The following is a 14,311-nucleotide window of genomic DNA, read 5'->3' as shown; positions in this document are numbered from 1 at the left end:
TCCCCATCTGAGAAGGAGTAGGACACAAAGAAGGAATGAGAAATTCCAAAATGATATTGCGTTCCGAAACCACCTTAGGAAAAAAATTTCAAATTGGTACAAGGAGCCGTCCTTTCCGCATGGAAAAACCACGCTGAATAGTTTAAAGTTCTGAGCCTTCAATGATCAGAACAAAAGGCTAACAAACCTTCCCTTTAACAGAGACAAACCAAGTCAGAGATAGGAGAGATTACTGAAACAGAAATTCTGTGCTGTATCTGAACCTGAGTCTCCTGGTCCTTAGTTCAGTAAGTTACCTACTGAGCTAAACAACATCCTAGATAAAATTAACATCCACAGAATGCATAGGCCCAACAAAAACACAATTTATGCTAACCTGATACATTTATTTCTCTTGTGGTGTATCCAGTCCACGGATCATCCATTACTTGTGGGATATTCTCCTTCCCAACAGGAAGTTGCAAGAGGATCACCCACAGCAGAGCTGTCTATATAGCTCCTCCCCTAACTGCCATATCCAGTCATTCGACCGAAGACAAGGAAGAGAAAGGAGAAACCATAGGGTGCAGTGGTGACTGTAGTTTAAAGTTAAAATATACCTGCCTTAAAATGACAGGGCGGGCCGTGGACTGGATACACCACAAGAGAAATAAATTTATCAGGTAAACATAAATTGTGTTTTCTCTTGTAAGGTGTATCCAGTCTACGGATCATCCATTACTTGTGGGATACCAATACCAAAGCTAAAGTACACGGATGAAGGGAGGGACAAGGCAGGTACTTAAACGGAAGGTACCACTGCCTGTAAAACCTTTCTCCCAAAAATAGCCTCCGAAGAAGCAAAAGTATCAAATTTATAGAATTTTGAAAAGGTATGAAGCGAAGACCAAGTCGCCGCCTTGCAAATCTGTTCAACAGAAGCCTCATTTTTAAAGGCCCATGTGGAAGCCACAGCTCTAGTAGAATGAGCTGTAATCCTTTCAGGAGGCTGCTGGCCCGCAGTCTCATAAGCTAAGCATATTATACATCTTAGCCAAAACGAAAGAGAAGTTGCCAAAGCCTTTTGGCCTCTCCTCTGTCCAGAGTAGACAACAAACAAAGCAGATGTTTGACGAAAATCTTTAGTAGCTTGTAAATAATACTTTAAAGCACGAACCACGTCAAGATTGTGTAATAGACGTTCCTTCTTTGAAGAAGGATTAGGACACAATGACGGAACAACAATCTCCTTCTTATTAGATACCACCTTAGGTAAAAACCCAGGTTTGGTACGCAAAACTACCTTATCTGCATGGAAGATCAGATAAGGGGAATCACATTGTAAGGCAGATAACTCGGAAACTCTACGAGCCGAGGAAATAGCTACCAAAAATAGAACTTTCCAAGATAAAAGTTTGATATCTATGGAATGAAGAGGTTCCAACGGAACCCCTTGAAGAACTTTATAAACCAAATTTAAACTCCATGGCGGAGACTTCTAACATCGCTAGGGAACTCCTTGTTCCCCCTTGATGGTTGATGTAAGCCACAGTCGTGATGTTGTCCGACTGAAATCTGATGTACCTCATTGTCGCTAGCTGAGGCCAAGCCTGAAGAGCATTGAATATCGCTCTTAGTTCCAGAATGTTTATTGGAAGGAGTGTCTCCTCCTGAGTCCACGATCCCTGAGCCTTCAGGGAGTTCCAGACTGCCCCCCAGCCTAGAAGGCTGGCATCTGTCGTTACAATTGTCCAATCTGGCCTGCGAAAGGTCATACCTTTGGACAGATGGATCCGAGATAGCCACCAGAGAAGAGAATCCCTGGTCTCTTGATCCAGATTTAGTAGAGCGGACAAATCTGTGTAATCCCCATTCCACTGACTGAGCATGCAGAGTTGCAGCGGTCTGAGATGTAGGCGTGCAAATGGCACTATGTCCATTGCCGCTACCATTAAGCCGATTACTTCCATACACTGAGCCACCGAAGGGCGAGAAGTGGAATAAAGAACATGGCAGGAATTTAGAAGTTTTGATAACCTGGACTCTGTCAGGTAAATCCTCATTTCTACAGGATCTATTAGAGTTCCCAGAAAGGAGACTCTTGTGAGCGTGGATAGAGAACTCTTTTCTTCGTTCACCTTCCACCCAACCCATGCAACCTCAGAAATGCCAGAACTATGTCCGTATGAGACTTGGCAATTTGGAAATTTGACGCCTGTATCAGAATGTCGTCTAAATAAGGGGCCACTGCTATGCCCCTCGGTCTTAGGACCTTCGTAAAGATTCTTGGGGCTGTAGCTAACCCAAAGGGAAGAGCTACAAACTGGTAATGCCTGTTCAGGAAGGCAAACCTGAGAAACCGATAATGATCTTTGTGTATCGGAATGTGAAGATAAGCATCCTTTAAATCCACTGTAGTCATGTATTGACCCTCCTGGATCATAGGTAGGATGGTACGAATAGTCTCCATCTTGAATGATGGGACTCTGAGGAATTTGTTTAAGATCTTGAGATCTAAAATTGGTCTGAAGGTTCCCTCTTTTTTGGGAACCACAAACAGATTTGAGTAAAATCCCTGTCCCTGTTCCTCCTTTGGAACTGGATGGATCACTCCCATAACTAGGAGGTCTTGAACACAGTGCAAGAATGCCTCTCTCCTTTTCTGGTTTGGAGATAATTGTGAAAGGTGAAATCTCCCTTTTGGAGGAGAAACTCTGAAGTCCAGAAGATATCCCTGGGATACAATTTCCAACAACCAGGGATCCTGGACATCTCTTGCCCAAGCCTGGGCGAAGAGCAAAAGTCTGCCCCCTACTAGATCCGTTACCGGATAGGAGGCCGATCCTTCATGCTGTCTTAGAGGCAGCAGCAGGCTTTTTGGCCTGCTTACCTTTGTTCCAGGTCTGGTTAGGTCTCCAGACCGACTTGGACTGGGCAAAAGTTCCCTCTTGTTTTGCATTAGAGGAAGTTGATGCCGCACTCGCCTTGAAGTTTCGAAAGGCACGAAAATTAGTCTGTTTGGCCCTTGATTTGGACCTATCCTGAGGAAGGGCATGACCTTTTCCTCCAGCGATATCAGAAATGATCTCCTTCAAACCAGGCCCAAATAGGGTTTGCCCCTTGAAGGGAATGTTAAGCAGCTTAGACTCTGAAGTAACGTCAGCTGACCATGATTTAAGCCATAGCGCCCTGCGCGCCTGAATAGCAAAACCAGAATTCTTAGCCGTTAGTTTAGTCAACTGAACAATGGCATCAGAAACAAAAGAATTGGCTAGCTTAAGTGCTCTAAGCTTGTCAAGTATGTCATCCAATGGAGTCTCTACCTGTAAAGCCTCTTCCAGAGACTCAAACCAGAAAGCCGCAGCAGCAGTGACTGGGGCAATGCATGCAAGGGGCTGTAGAATAAAACCTTGTTGAATAAACATTTTCTTAAGGTAACCCTCTAACTTTTTATCCATTGGATCTAAGAAAGTACAACTGTCCTCGACAGGGATAATAGTACGCTTAGCTAGGGTAGAAACTGCTCCCTCTACCTTAGGGACTGTCTGCCATAAGTCCCGTGTGGCGGCATCTATCGGAAACATTTTCTTAAAAATAGGAGGGGGAGAGAACGGCACACCTGGTCTATCCCATTCCTTAGTAATAATTTCTGTAAACCTTTTAGGTATTGGAAAAACATCAGTGCACACCGGCACTGCATAGTATTTATCCAATCTACACAATTTCTCTGGCACTGCAATTGTATCACAGTCATTCAGAGCAGCTAAAACCTCCCTGAGCAATACGCGGAGGTGTTCAAGCTTAAATTTAAATGTTGACATATCAGAATCAGGTTGAATCCTCTTCCCTGAGTCAGAAACATCACCCACAGAAAGAAGCTCTCCTTCCTCAGCTTCTGCATATTGTGAGGGAGTATCAGACATAGCTACTAAAGCGTCAGTATGCTCTGTATTTCTTCTAACTCCAGAGCTGTCTCGCTTTCCTCGTAACCCAGGTAGTCTGGATAATACCGCTGACAGTGTATTATCCATGACTGCCGCCATGTCTTGTAAAGTAAATGCCATGGGCGCACTAGATGTACTTGGCGCCATTTGAGCTTGAGTCCCTTGAGCTTTATGGGAGTCAAAGGGTCTGACACGTGGGGCGAGTTAGTCAGCATAACTTCCCCCTCGTCAGATTCCTCTGGTGATAAATTTTTTAAAGACAGAATATGGTCTTTATTACTTAAAGTGAAATCAGTACATTTGGTGCACATTCTAAGAGGGGGTTCCACCATGGCTTCTAAACATAATGAACAAGGAGTTTCCTCTATGTCAGACATATTTAAACAGACTAGCAATGAGACCAGCATGCTTGGAAAACACTTTAAAGCAAGTTAACAAGCAAAAAATAAAAACGGTACTGTGCCTTTAAGAAGAATAAAAAAGGTCAGAATTTGAAAAAACAGTGAAAAAAGCAGTAAATCAAACGAAATTTGTATAATTGTATAATAAGCTAACAGAGCATTGCACCCACTTGCAAATGGATGATTAACCCCTTAGTTAAAAAAACGGATCAAAAAAACGATATAGACGTTTTTTAACAGTCACAACAAACTGCCACAGCTCTGCTGTGGCCCTACCTTCCCAAACAAACGACTTTGGAAAGCCTAAGAGCCCTTTAGAGAGAGGTCCTATAGCATTCAGGGGACTCCTGGAGGAAAGCTGGATGTCTCAGTCTGTAAAAGGTACTGCGCAATTAAGCGCTAAATTATGCCCTTCCCACTCATGTCTAAACAGTGGAAAGCCTAAGAAAACTGTTTCTAGGCAAATTTAAGCCAGCCATGTGGAAAAAAACTAGGCCCCAATAAAGTTTTATTACCAAAGCATATATAAAAACGTTTAAACACTTCCAGCAAACGTTTTATATGACAGGAATTGAAAATTTATAAGAGTATTACCTCTGAAAGTAAGCATGATACCAGTCGCTATTTAATCACTTTAATCAGGCTTACCTTACATAAATCTGGTAACAGCAGCATTTTCTAGCATTTACATCTCTAGAAAATGTTTTAACTGCACATACCTCATAGCAGGATAACCTGCACGCCATTCCCCAGCTGAAGTTACCTCTCTCTTCAGTTATGTGTGAGAACAGCAATGGATCTTAGTTACAACCTGCTAAGATCATTAGAGATCACAGGCAGATTCTTCTTCTATTTTCTGCCTGGGACAAAAATAGTACAACTCCGGTACCATTTAAAAATAACAAACTTTTGATTGAAGAAAAAAAACAACTATGTTTCACCACTTCTCTCTTACTACTTCCATGCTTGTTGAGAGTTGCAAGAGAATGGCTGGATATGGCAGTTAGGGGAGGAGCTATATAGACAGCTCTGCTGTGGGTGATCCTCTTGCAACTTCCTGTTGGGAAGGAGAATATCCCACAAGTAATGGATGATCCATGGACTGGATACACCTTACAAGAGAAATCTACTGCAAATTCTGAAGAACAAGAAGGCTCCAAGGAGGAACAACAGATATGAACCCAGGCCTGATACTGACCAAGGCCTGACTGGAAGTCAGCCGCACAAAAGGCAATAGAAACGGAAGAACCAATCTGGTCTGTCAGGAACTGATTGACAAACCCATCTGCAGACACTCCTGGAGAAAGATAAAATACGGGGAACTAACATCCATGGAAAAACCCAGAGATTTGCACCAGAATAGAATGAGCACCCAACTATCTGGATGTGATATACTGGCTCACAAGCCTAGATCAAGGAACAATAACCATAACATAAAAAACCCTGTCAAGACAGGACTAGGAGTATGGCCTCCTCAACAGTCATCTTCCGAAAATCTAGGTTTGGAGGAAGAAAATGACCCAGAAATAAAAATTCCTTCCTCAGTGGAAATCTCCATGAAGGAGAGGACTCTTCACCAGGTCCGCACAGCAACAATCCATTTAATATATGGTCTCCAGATATGGGACTATTGGATATTAAACTGATAAGAAAAAATACTACACTTTATCTTAGCCAAAAAGCCAAGAGGCAATCTTCTGCAATTAAGCTGGAACAAATTAAACACTAAAGACAGCTTCCGTAGAGATTCCGGCTATCATCCGAAAAGAAGGTCAAACGGAAGAAAAACTGACTGATCTTTAAACCCTATCATGCCCTCATGGGGTCTTGAACTCTGGATTCTCAAGATATATTCAAGAATCGCAAGAGCGTCCACCCGAATAGCAAGTGAGTCCCTAGATGAGGACCCGTATAGCAAGTTTGAAGAACAACCAGGACGCAGTCTCACTCCAGAATCCCCCTCCTGAGGGATATCATAGAACATACTTCCAGAGGACGAACCCCCTCCTCAAGAGAAAAAAATCTGCTTGATCCGAATTTTGCTTCCTAGATGCACACACCTGGGATGAAAAAAGTAGAAAAAAGTGACAGATGTGAGCCTCTGCCCACTGAAGGATGCGAGACACTAAGGAACTCCTTGTTCCTCCCTGATAGAAATAAAAGCAGTGAGTTTGAGAGCTATGTTTTTTTAAGCTGTCGGGCTCATCTCCCCCCCCCTCCCTCTTGCTGTGTTTGCTTGATTAGTGACGGTGAGGGTTCCGTTTCCACATTAAAGCAAACACAGCCAGAGGGAGGGGGAGATGAGCCCGACAACTTAAACAAACATAGCTCTCAAACTCACTACCATATTCAAAGTCTAAAACACAGATGGACTTCATCACAGGCAGGGAAGAATTCTAGTATACACGCTGCTCTCCTAAATGTCTCTTCCTCTCCTTTGCAAGTGTGAAGCTGCCCCTCCAAGCAATACTTATGGAATGATTTAGGATTTGCACTCTGACTCTCATGATGCCGGGAGATGAGATTGTGTGAACAAAATCTGTCAGATGGCTATAATACCCTGATTAGCCGGTGCCTGCTTGAAAGAACTAGTGCTTCTGTTAGTGACTGCTGGAGACTGGGGGGGAGGGCGTGTCTGCTCATGCGTTGCTAATAAAATAGTTTTAATACGCATGCGACAGCCATGATGTTTCTCCCTAGGTAGAACATCGTAACAGTTAATGTTTAGAAAATGGGTTTGGCGCAGTACTAAGTTTCCAATTAAAATTACAAAAAATGGAAAGAAAACTTTACAAAGGTACCAATAACAAATGCATTTATTATTTTAAGAAGTTTTTAATGAGTTAAAAATATTTTTTGGGTTTACTATCCCTTTAAGCATCTAAGATAAAAGGAATGGGTAAAAGGACTCTACCATTTCATCAAAACCTTACACAAAAGGCAGAAACTGATGCATAATATACAGGTGCATTACTACAAAATTGTCACTGGGTGACAGCACAGATCAGGGAATCTAAAAAACAAACCCTGACTAAAATAAACAGTTCTCAATGCTAGAACTATAGTTAATTAAAAACATATAAAGTGGCACACAGATATATAATAGGAGCTGCCTGCATCTAAAGGCAGTATCACCCCAGAAGAAAAGGCTCCCTCTTTAAGAGAGCCTATTAGTAACAGTAAGAGAAGTCCACAGTGGGACGCATCTAAAACGTAGCTCCAAACAGGGGAACTAAACAACTACCCTTTCAGGGGAAAGTCGAGTGCTGACAAAACCCTAAGGAAATGAGTATACCATCCCTATAGGCATCAAAAAGTTACAGTCTACTTGCTGGCATATATATCTGGAGGGTTTCGCGCCAAAAAGATCCGGCGGCCATATTATCCCCTCCAAAACCTGGGTATACAAACATGAGAGCTACCAAATTCTTAAACACTGCACTATAAAAAAACAAAACCTATAAACACGACAGCAGCCGGTTACCTGTAAGCCATTAAAACCTAAATAGTTAATGCACTCACCAAGCAGCCGCTATCCTCTAAATCCTCTTAGAGGCAAAACATAAGCCGACTATGGGCCCTCTTGCCGAGAGGGATAACAACCTGCTCAATGACACGATGCGTGATATAACCGACTCCATGTTCTAAAAATAAAAGACGCAGTTTGCTGCCCCAAAACCGAACAGCTCTCAACCAGCTTGTGTCTTCTGATACAGTGCGGCCATAACCCAGACCAGGGAGGGAAAACCTTTAACCCCCACCACTGCCGGGAGAAAGTTAAGAGATGCGTGCTAAACAAGAGGGTAATCCTGTTTCAATACCCTCGATGTCTCAAAACATACAGTAGGGAAATCCCTGTACTAGACATTATCCTATAATAAGGGAATAACAAATAGCATGTGGAAAAACATAATTTATGTAAGAACTTACCTGATAAATTAATTTCTTTCATATTGGTAAGAATCCATGAGCTAGTGACGTATGGGATATACATTCCTACCAGGAGGGGCAAAGTTTCCCAAACCTCAAAATGCCTATAAATACACCCCTCACCACACCCATTCAGTTTAACGAATAGCCAAGAAGTGGGGTGATAAGAAAGGAGCGAAAGTAACAACAAGGAATTGGAATAATTGTGCTTTATACAAAAAAATCATAACCGCCACAAAAAAGGGTGGGTCTCATGGACTCTTGCCAATATGAAAGAAATTAATTTATCAGGTAAGTTCTTACATAAATTATGTTTTCTTTCATGTAATTGGCAAGAGTCCATGAGCTAGTGACGTATGGGATAGCAAATACCCAAGATGTGGAACTCCACGCAAGAGTCACTAGAGAGGGAGGGATAAAATAAAGACAGCCAATTCCACTGAAAAAACAATCCACAACCCAAATCAAAAGTTTTAATCTTTATAATGAAAAAAACCCTGAAATTATAAGCAGAAGAATCAGACTGAAACAGCTGCCTGAAATACTTTTCTACCAAAAACTGCTTCTGAAGAAGAAAAAATATCTAAATGGTAGAATTTAGTAAAAGTATGCAAAGAAGACCAAGTTCCTGCTTTGCAAATCTGATCAACAGAAGCTTCATTCTTAAAAGCCCAGGAAGTAGAAACTGACCTAATAGAATGAGCCGTAATCCTTTGAGGCGGGGATTTACCCGACTCCACATAAGCATGATGAATCAAAAGCTTTAACCAAGACGCCAAAGAAATGGCAGAAGCCTTCTGACCTTTCCTAAAACCAGAAAAGATAACAAATAGACTAGAAGTCTTTCTGAAATCTTAGTAGCTTCAACATTATATTTCAACTCTGACCACATCCAAAGAATTCTTAGGATTTAGGACACAAGGAAGGAACAATAATTCCTCTATTAATGTTGTTCGAATTCACAACTTGAGGTAAAAATTTAAATAAAGACAGCAAAACCACCTTATCCTGATGACAAATCAGAAAAGGAGACTCACAAGAAAGAGCAGATAATTCAAAAAACTCTTCTAGCAGAAGAGATGGCCAAAAGGAACAATACTTTCCATGAAAGTAATTCAATGTCAAAATAATGCATATGCTCAAACGGAAGAGCCTGTTAAGCCCTCAGAACCAAATTAAGATTCCAAGGAGGAGAAATTGGCTTAATGACAGGCTTGATACGACATACGCCACAGTTGTGACATTGTCTGTCTGAAAAACAATAACGTCTCTCTCTTCAAAAAGAAGCCAAAACTGACGAACTCTGAGAATGCACAATGTTCCAAAATATTGAATGGTAATCTCGCCTCCTGAGATTTCCAAACCCCTTCTGCTGACAGAGATCCCCAGACAGCCTCCCAACCTAAAAGACTTGCATCTGTAGTGATCAAGGTCCAGGTTGGATGAATCGAAGAGACCCGTAGAAATATATGATGGTGATTTAACCACCAAGTCAAAGATAGTTGAACATTGGAATTCAAAGATATTAAAAATGATATCCTAGAATCCCAGCACCATTAATTCAGCATAAAAAACTGGAAAGGTTTCATATGAAAATGAGCAAAGGGAATTGAATCCAATGCTGCAGCCATGAGACCTAAAACTTCCATGCATATAGCTACTGAAGGAAATAATAGAGACTGAAGATTCCGACAAACTGAACCCAATATAATTGTCTCCTGTCTGTTAGAGACAAAGACATTGACACAATCTATCTGGAAACCTAAAAAAAAAAAAGGTGACCCTTGTCTGAGCAACCAAGGATCTTTTGATCCTCCAACCATGTCTTAGAAGAAACAACAAAAGTTGAATAGTATGAGACTCTGCAGAACGAAAAGACTGAGTCAGTACCACGAGATCGTCCAAATAAAGAAACACTGAGAACCTTGAAAAGATTCTCAGAGCTGTCGCTAGACCAGAAGGAAAAGCAACAAATTGGTAATGCTTGTCAAAAAAAGAGAATCTCAGAAAATGAAAATAATATGAATGAAAACAGAAGAAGATAAGCATCTATTGTATCTATTGTAAACAAATAATGCCCTTACTGACCAAAAAGGCAGAATAGACCATATAAACACCATTCTGAAAGAAGGAACTCTTATATGACAAATCAAAAAGATTTTCTATCTTTGGGACAATGAATAGTTTTGAACAAAAACCCCAAACCCTGTTCCTGAAATGGAACTGGTATGAATACCCCAGATAACTCCAGGTCTGAGCAGCGCCTTGAGACCCCAACGGGTAACCAGCCGCGCCTCACAAGTACCCAACACATACAGGTCTGAAACATACTTCAGAAAAGTGTGAGTCTTTACTGGAATAGCTGGAATCTGCTAGAGAGAAAAAAAACTTCTCACAGGCGGTTTTACTCTGAATCCTATTCAGTACCCCAATCTAAGAAGTTTGGAACGAATTGAACCAAACAAATTTAAAAAAGTCAAAACCTGCCCCTTACCAGCTAAGATGGAATAAAAAACCGCACCTACATGCAAATTTGGGGGGCTGACTTTGATCTTTTAAATAGCTTAAATTCATTCCATGTTGAAGAAAGCTTCCAATTATAAACATGTTACTTGGGGAAGAATTAGGATTCCGTTCCTTATTAAGAACAAACTACTATAAGCTTAAGATTTACTATTATAACTCAATCTTGAAGCAACAAAAACTCCCTTCCCCAGAGTAACAGTTGGAAAAAAATGAATCCAATTGTGAACCAAATAATTGATTACCCTGGAAAAAAAGAAATATGAATTTTAGAAATCAAATTAGCATTCCAAGATTAAGTCACAAAGTTCTTCTAGCTAAAAATAGCTAAAGACATAGATTAAACCTCAATTGTGAAAATATCAAAAAAATGACGACACAAATGAAATTATTAGCATGTTGATCAACTTAACAATGCTAAAACAAATCATAATCCGATACTTGTTGCACTAAAGTATCCAACCAGAAAGTTGAAGCATTTGCAACATCAGCCAAATAAATTGCAGGCCTAAGAAAAGGACCTAATAATAAATAAGATACAAGTTTCCCATCTGAAGGAAAAAAAATAAATACTATTTTCTATAGGAATAGTAGTATGTTTAGCAAGAGTAGAGATAGCCCCATTAACTTTGGGGATCTTCCTCAAAACTTTAAACTAACTGCCGGCAAAGGATACAATTTAAAAACCTTAAAGAAGGAATAAAAGAAGTCCCAGGCCTATTCCATTCCCTAGTATCATGAACTGGGAAAAAAACCGCTGAAGAAACCACAGGAGGTTAATGAGCAGAATTTAAATGTTAGCTAGTCTTAAATCAAAAGAACTAGACTCCTCAATATCCAATATAATCAACACCTTTTCAACAATGAATGTGCTCTATTTAAAAATAAAAAAGTAGATTTGTTAGTGTCAAATATCTGATGAAGTATATTCTAAAATGAGAAAAAACATCATCAGAGAAGGATAATTCAGTATGTTGTCGGTCATTTAAAAATTCATCAACTAAATGAGAAGTTTAAAAAAGACCTATAAATTTTATTAGAAGGCGGGATGTCAGACAAAGCCTTTAGGATAGAATCAGAAAAACATTCTCATAGATTCCTAGGTATATCTTGTACATTAGATGTAAAAAGAATAGCAATAGATAAAGCATACATACTAATGGACTCTGCATGTAAAAGTTTATCATGATAACTTATTACAAACCATAGCTAAAGATAAAATTCATATTATTAAAATAAATGAACTTAGCTTTGGTAGGACTGATATCAGTCAACAGGAATCCAACAGTATTGTCTGATACAGGAACAGTTTTTGGAATATCTTGCAATATGTAATAGAAAAACAACATATAAAGCAAAATTATAAAATTCCTTAAATGACAGTTTCAGGAATGGGAAAAAATGCAAACAGAACAAGCCTCTAGAAACCAGAAGCAACTAAAATGTGAGACTTAAATAATGTAAAAAAACTGGCGCCAAGTATGACGCCCACATATTTTTTGGCGCCAAAAACGTCTGTAATAAACACGAGAGTCAAAAATGACGCAACTACGTGAAAACTTCCGGCGTCAACTACGACGCTGGAAATGACGTCATTGACGTCAGACAAACGTCAATCTCGCGCCAAAAAAGTCTCGGGCCAAAAATGACGCAATAAATTCTAGCATTTTTTGCACCCGTGAGCCTAACAGCCCGCAATTTAAAGGAAAAAAGTCAATTGAAAATTTTAGGTAAGAAAAATATTTCATTCATATGCATTTTCCCAAAAAAAGAAACTGACAGTCTGAAAGAAGGAAAATTAACGGATTGACCTGAATCATGGCAAATATAAGTATAAAACATATATTTAGAACTTTACATATAAAGTGCCAAACCATAGCTGAGAGTGTCATAAATAAAATAAGACTTACTTACCTAAAGACACTCATCTACATAAAGTAGATAGCCAAACCAGTACTGAAACGAGAACCAGTAGAGGTAATGGTATATAAGAGTATATCGTCGATCTGAAAAGGGAGGTAGGAGAAGAAATCTCTACGACCGATAACAGAGAACCTATGAAATAGATCCCCTAGAGGAAGACCATGGTATTCAAATAGGCAATACTCTCTTCACATCCCTCTGACATTCACTGCACTCTGAGAGGAAAACCGGGCTTCAGCCTGCTGCGAAGCGCATATCAACGTAGAAATCTAGCACAAACATACTTCACCACCTCCATGGGAGGCAAAGTTTGTAAAACTGAATTGTGGGTGTGGTGAGGGGTGTATTTATAGGCATTTTGAGGTTTGGGAAACTTTGCCCCTCCTGGTAGGAATGTATATCCCATACGTCACTAGCTCATGGACTCTTGCCAATTACATGAAAGAAACCAGTTTTACAAACCCATAGGTTTCTTAAGGCACACATCCCTCCTAAAAATCCTATCTAACAAGGATTGTACTGGAAGGGCAACAGGAGTCAAAATCGCTTATAACCTTTATGCCAGCATACTTAGAAATGCGAGCGGTGAAGGGATCTTGGTCTGTCCCAAATAAAAACTGTGTTAGTAGATAAGCACATGAAATGAACTTCCAGGGATAGTAAGGGATACCCTTAACCCATTACATGACACTCCACACACTATAAAGCCTGGGTCTTTACTTTTTCTTTGACCCTTCAAAAGCCAAAAAAAAAAGCGGCAGTAATATCACCGATACTGGCTGCAAACCAGTTAGCTGTTCAGCCGCAACATATCTCAACTTGTAGATATATATCAAATATAGTGACCCTTCATGAGGGTAGCAGGTCCCACTAGGTCCCTGATTATCTCCTTCCTCCATGATACATTCTTGTACCAAGAAGTATATATAAAATACTTACCCTCCAGGGTCTTCTGCTGTGGAGCAGTCACAGCAGCTTCAGGTCTGTTAGCCTCATCCGACCACTGACAGGAACCTGAAGATACAAGAAAAGTAGAGTAACCAACCCTGATTTTCTATAGTGGGGTTAGCATACATTGTTGGAGTTAAAGTAAGGACTATCTCACCGACCTCCAACAGCTAAAAGCCACCATTACTCTTACTAAAGAGATTGACATGGACACAGCATTGCCCCAATCCTTTGCGTGCAGGGAACATTACCCATTAAAGGATTAAATTCTTGATTTTCTTCAGACACCATCCTCGCACATCCTCCCAGATGTAAAGGCAAAGAATGACTGGGAATTATGGGAAGTAGGAGTGATACTTAACAGCTCTGCTGGGGTGTTCTTTGCCTCCTCCTGGTGGCCAGGAATTGAATTCCCACTAGTACTTAGAATGGATTTGTGGACTCTCCATGCCATTGGAAAGAAAACAAAACCTAGAGTCATAGGCATGCGGACAGGGTGTGTCAGGCACATCCTAATGCATCCAACGCCAGACTAAGATGAGCGACACAACCGGGAGATTTCCCACTGCATCACCATCACTGCAAGCCCCTCTCCATCCGATCTTCCAGAAAAATAGGGGAGTGCAGACCCGAGCACCTCACTGCACAGCTGCTTAGGATTGT

The 14,311-nt window shown here is 40.5% G+C and overlaps 1 protein-coding gene and 1 pseudogene across 2 annotated transcripts in view; both read right to left on the bottom strand.

The window, feature by feature from the left end:
* Positions 1–14,311, bottom strand: part of KLHL7 (kelch like family member 7) — a 610,555-nt gene that overhangs the window by 91,202 nt on the left and 505,042 nt on the right. The gene's annotated exons all lie outside the window — the stretch shown is intronic.
* Positions 5,852–6,018, bottom strand: LOC128661851 (uncharacterized; annotated as a pseudogene).

This window comes from Bombina bombina, chromosome 5 (assembly GCF_027579735.1).
Source record: "Bombina bombina isolate aBomBom1 chromosome 5, aBomBom1.pri, whole genome shotgun sequence".
In the NCBI taxonomy this organism is placed as follows: domain Eukaryota; kingdom Metazoa; phylum Chordata; class Amphibia; order Anura; family Bombinatoridae; genus Bombina; species Bombina bombina.
Note: the sequence above shows the minus strand (reverse complement) of the source record. Positions and strands in the feature narration are given on the sequence as shown.